This window comes from Oryctolagus cuniculus, chromosome 1 (genome assembly GCF_964237555.1).
Source record: "Oryctolagus cuniculus chromosome 1, mOryCun1.1, whole genome shotgun sequence".
In the NCBI taxonomy this organism is placed as follows: domain Eukaryota; kingdom Metazoa; phylum Chordata; class Mammalia; order Lagomorpha; family Leporidae; genus Oryctolagus; species Oryctolagus cuniculus.
The window spans coordinates 14,938,194-14,944,193 of NC_091432.1; positions in this window are offsets into that span (position 1 = coordinate 14,938,194).

Sequence of the window (6,000 nt, forward strand, 5' to 3'; positions counted from 1 at the left end):
GCTGACACCTGTGGTTGGGCCATCTGGTCCCCCAGCTTCTAGCAATGGCGGCAGGGGCCAGAGCCTAGGATGGGGTTCAGGACGTAAATCGCACCACAGACAAGACTGCACCATTTGACTAATCCTCTCCCTCCAGTCCTAGGCAGTTTAGGTGGAGGAGCTGAAGCTCTGCTTCCAATTTGCTGTGGAAAATTATGCCCCCTCTCCTGGAGTGGTTTCTTCATCTAACAACATGGGCAGTAGGACGAGATGAGTTCTGAGTAGGTTGGCTGACTGTAGAGTTCTAATAAGGACAATGACTAAGCATTTACCATGTTGCTAGAGGATGTTTAATCATTTTCTTGCCTTTAGTGGGATGATTCCCTTTGCCCTGACCACTTGGCTCTGAAAACCCAGATTTCAGATCCTGTGTTAATTTGGAGCTGGAGAGAGGGTGGGTTGGGGGTCTCCCTGTTACCCTAGGGAAGTGGGTCGGCAGGCTTGGGTGATGGAGCAGCCAGTGCCTGCATCCCAGAATAGCTGCAGCCCTCCTGGCATCTGCCATGCTGGTGCAGCTCCCCTCCCATTGGCTGCTCCCTCTCCCTGCCGTCTGGCAGGCCTTGCTTTCCAGGTTTTCATGGCACTGACTAAGCAGCCCCCCCTTGCAAGCTACAGTGCTGGCTTCTTTCTCTGAGTGGCTGGGATCATAATAGCAACTCTTCTCTGGTTCCCTCAATTCTGCCTCACATTGCTTCCCAGAGGGTTGAGGACAGAGGGATAGTAGAGGACGGGGGAAAGGGGCCTGGATCTTCGGATCTTGTTACCGACTTGCTATGTGACTGGATACAGTCTAAACCCCTCTCTTGGCTTTGATATCTTCACCTGTAAAATGGCTACAATCAGACACTCTATGGTGGCCATCCCAGTAGTTCACAGCTGGGATCCTTTTGCTTGGCCCACACCATGCTGCTTGTCCAATATTTTGAATATCACCCTGGGGGTGACAATATCTGAGCATTCACAGAGAACTGGTGGGGGCATTGCTGGGGGTAAATAAAGGATGGGAGCAAGTGCTTTGGGAACTGTGAGGTTGTTGTCAGATGTCAGACACACCTGTTTTCCCACTACTGTTTTTCTCCTCTGTCTTGGAGATAAATTGCACCTTGATTTTCTATTCATGCATTCTTTTGTTTTTTTTGGACAGGCAGAGTTAGAGAGAGAGAGAGAGAGAGAGAGAGAGGTTTTCCTTTTCCGTTGGTTCACCCCTCAAGTCACCGCTACGGCCGGCATGTTGTGGCCAGTGCGCTGTGCAGATCCGAAGCCAGGAGCCAGGTGCTTCCTCCTGGTCTTCCAAGGACCTGGGCCATCCTCCATTGCACTCCTGGGCCACAACAGAGAGCTGGCCTGGAAGAGGAGCAACCGGGACAGAATCCGGTGCCCCAACTGGGACTAGAACCCGGGATGCCAGTGCTGCAGGCGGAGGATTAGCCTAGTGAGCCACGGCGCCGGCCTACTCCCTCATTCTTAATCATATGGCTCAGATGGAGCTCACTCCACCCCCCCACCCCCACCAAGTGCCAAGTCTGCATGTGGCCCAGGCATGGACATCTGGGCATCTTTCCCTATGGTTACAGCGACAGGTGGGAGGATGAACAAGTCCACAAAGGCCCTGATCAGAGTGCATGTCAGGGTTGGATCTGGACCTGATAGTCGCTCAGTGAGACTAATACGATTATTTCCCTGTTAATTATCCTCACTGGGAATTGTTAACTTTACATTATGAGTTTGAAGGATGTCACTTAGGAATTCTCTTCCACCATCTGTTTGAGTAGAAGAGAATGGAGTCAAGCAGAAACAAAGCCAAGAGACAGGAATGCTCTCACTCCTACTGTCCTCCCAAAGCATCAGTGTGGCAAGGAACGGGGTACACTTTCATTGTTTGACGTGGGTGACCCGAGAGGGCTTCTCTACTGACACTAAATGAAATGTTAACTTTGAATAAAGAAAGGGAAGGGAATTCCAGGCATAGTTATGCAGTTGAGGTCTTCGAGGAATAGCAAGTGCATCAGTGTGGCTGACGCTGAGTGAGAATGAAATGACGTGTCCTGGACTTCGTACCTAAGCTGTTTCAGCTTTGCAGTTATTCTCTGCTTGGACTCGAGCTGAGGCTGGGACCTGAGCTGCAGATTCACCGGCTCTGTTGTCTGTGGCTTCCAGGGGTTGGAAAAGTCAGGGACCAGCACAGTGACCTTTTCTTACCCTGTAATTTGGTGTCTGTCAATACCCAAGGGAGTCTGACCTCCTCATGAGCTTCCTCTAACACCCCACTTAGGAACTATCATAAATGGCTATTTCTCAGGCCATCCAGAGAAGGGAGCCATTCCTTGGAGCTGGAGTAGACAGAAAGCTCAGTGGAAAGGATTCCCTCCAGTACAATTGCTGAGGTGTGACATTCCAAGAACATGTGCCAATTTGTTCCCCCTGTGTTTGTTCCTTTCTTCATTCATTTAGCAAGAATTTATTGAGTGTCTGGTATCTGCCAAGGTACACAGAAAGGCACTGAATATACAAAGATGAGTCAGCCACTGTTTCTGCTTTCAAGGATCTCAGGCTGGGGTGGATGCGGGGGAGGCAGCCACGTAAACAGATAGTTAGGGAAACGTGGTGGGTTCTGGAGCCGAGGTAGCAGGCAGGGCCCCTAAGGGAGCCCTGAGGAGGGAGGGCCTTGGGACAGGAACGGACGCTGAACTGGACATTGAATGCTGGGGGCAGCTTGACCAGTGGAGAGCAGTGTGGGAGATGGTGCATGTGAAGAGTATGCCATCAAGGGAGTAGGCCACGGCCAGCATTCAGTGTGGAGGGATTGGAATTCGAGGACTGGTAGAGAAGACAGAGTAGGTGGTTGAGGCCAACCTAATCTGCAATGGGTGTTTAGACTTCATTTTGCTGATTTGGAGAATCACTGGGATTTCTAAGTTCTGGAAATCAGATTATTAAGCAATAGGATATAAAGGAATAGAATTAGAATAAAATAGAGTAAAATATGATAATAATGGTAGTTGGTCTGAAGAATAAGTGCTTACTTATTTGGGTGGAGAGAGTTACAATCTCAAGTGCCAACAGGGGCCAGGAAGACACCTGGGAGAGCAATGGACAAGGTGAGCAGTAGGGTATTTGTTTCCTGTCTAAAGGGGTCGGTGCTACTCAGTGCAGTGAATTGTAGCCCCAGTGGAACTCAGGTCCTGGGTTCCCAGAGCTCTTGTTTTCAAGAGCAGCTGGAAATCCAGATCCTTATGTAAAAAATCTCACCATTTTTAAATGTTGGCAACTAATTTGTATTCTACAAAATGCTGTGTGGGCCAAGTATAACACATCTGTCAGCCTGATCTGTCTGTGGGACACTGGTTTACAACTTTTGGGCTGAGAAAAGAGTTATCTTTCTTCAAAAGAAAGATCAAAATAGTTTTGGATTAAAGATCCATGCCTGGAATGACCTCTCATTCTGGTTCTAGAACATTCTTAATGGTACTTAATGCTCATGCTCCTCTTTTCCCATCACTCTCCGTGCCCTCCTGCAACCCCACACTCTGACCACCTCCTACTCTCCCCACACCCCCAAGCAGTCATCACTTCTTTGTGTCTACTGAATTTTTTTATGTGTGTCTGTACCTGGAAGAAAACAAGCAAGCAACCATCAAACACAAGAGCTGAGGAGTAGGAGAGAAACCAGTGCCAGGAAGGACACAGAGTTGTTGATTGATGGCAGGAATCAAGACTTGTGGATGACATGGATGAAACTCACAGTCCAGAGGCGTGCAGGCCACATGGCTGCCTGGCAGGATCTTGGCAGGGGTGGGAAGAAGCAGACTAGGTCTGAATGTGAAGATGAGTTGCTTGGGCTGGGGGCTCGACACTGAGTTACTGTGGGACTTGGTTCTTTGGCAGGGTTGTGCATCATCCTCAAGTCAGGACTCATATCTGTCATTAGTTGCACTGATTTTGAGACTGAAGTCTGCCCTGGGGATTCTCTATAAAGGGGTTTAGGGTGTGAGGGTGGAGAGATCATCTGCTGTCTTTGTCTGTCCTGTCTCCGTTCACCTTTTATGGGTTTCTCTAGGGATCCATTCTGCCCCAACTTTTGGTCCACACTCCTTTCACTTGAGGGTTGGACACGTGACCCAGACACAGTCATCACAGCCTCTCATTCCCAGGACCCAGATGGTTACATGACTTGATTAGGCTCCCTGGGAATCAGGCAGACCTTTCCTTCGAGTGTTGAGAGAGAGGCATTTTCTCTTTCCTGCTGTACTTGAACCTGGGAGAGTAGATGAGGAACCTTCAAAAACTTTAGAGAAAATGTGTACCGTGAAAAAACTGCATGTATTTCAACTTTTTTTGCATCAAAATAAACATCTTTTCATTTAATTTTCTACATGAATTTTTGAAGTACTTTCATAGGTAAAGAGCAACTGGCAAGCACCTCAACAACCTAGGAAAGAAACTGACCACAGGGTCCTGTCCTGTGGCGTAGTGGGTAAAGCTGCTGCTTGAAGTACCGGCATCCCATATGGGCACCGGTTTGAGTCCCAGCTGCTCCTCTTCCAATCCAGCTCTCTGCTGTGGCCTGGGAAAACAGTAGAAGATGGCCCAAATCCTTGGGCCCCTGCACCTGCGTGGGAGACCAGGAAGAAGCACCTGGCTCCTGGCTTCGGATTGGTGCAGCTCCGACCATTGCAGCCACTGGGGAGTGAACCAATGGAAGGAAGACCTTTCTCTCTGTTTCTCCCTCTCACTGTCTGTAACTCTACCTCTCAAATAAATAAATAAAATCTTAAAAAAAAAAGAAAATGGCCTTAAGCAAGAGTGAGAGACGGAGAGAGATCTGGATACAAATAGTTTTATTTGAGTCACTGAGCCATTGGTACCTAAACTTTTTATTATTATTATTATTGTCATGGCCAGTATTTGTTTCTTCCTTAGACCAATTGGAGTTACAGCTGCAATCAGAAGGAATCCTCCCACCTTGGTGAAAGACATGGAAGAGGGAGCTCTCCTGTGAACAGTGCTTTAGGGTTTGCAAGCATCCCTACATTCATTGCACTGATTCTCCTGGCTCTCCTGAGAAGTTGGTAAAGAAGAAATTATTATTTCCATATCACAGAGAAGGCAGCTGAGGCTTTAGAAGGTTAGGATCCTCGGGGAGGAATGCCAGGGTAAGGATCTTGTTCTTCTGGTCTGGTACCAGAGTTTCTTTGCACTGATAATGCTGTGCTAAATTAAACTCCGGTAATATTGAGGTAATTACTCCAAAGTACGCCTGGAAATAGCCTCTCAGAGTCATAATTCATGCTGGGTAATTACAAAATAACTTTCTTCTTATTATTTTACTACTTACATACTTCCAAGGGAAAGACTGGAAATAAATGTCCTGGTAGGGACAATTTAGGTAATTGTTTGGATGCCTGGCCGATGGATTTCTTCTTTGATGGTGCTCCTATCTGCTCTGCTTGTTTTTAACCTCCACTTCGTGTCTCCCACACAATTCCAGTTATTTTGTACAGAAATTGTTCAGAACCTTCCTCATGCTATTCCATTGTGTGTGATCTTTCCACCACACTAGTTCCTGCCACCTTTCAGGTTGGGTCTTTTTTCTTTTTCCTGATCAAGGCTCGTTTATTCAACAAATCCAGTAGTATTTAAACTTGACCAGTTGTTTACAAGAAGGAGCACAAAAGATTTACATATCAAAAAGGCTTTTAAGGTTACAAAGAGTTCCCACACTTCTTTTTCTTCCTCAACCTCAATTTTGTTCATGTTTAGATGTTTGATATTCTTCGTGTTTTTTAATTTTAAAAGACTTATTCATTTTAATTTTTTCTCCTTGCTAACTGGATGTCCCTCAGCATGTACGTTTTGCTTCTCCATCACTAGCACCTTGCCTAGTGCCTGGCATATGGTAAATGTTTAGCAACAACTAAATATTTGTTGATAGAAGAAGCCGGTGAATGCATGGCTTATTAA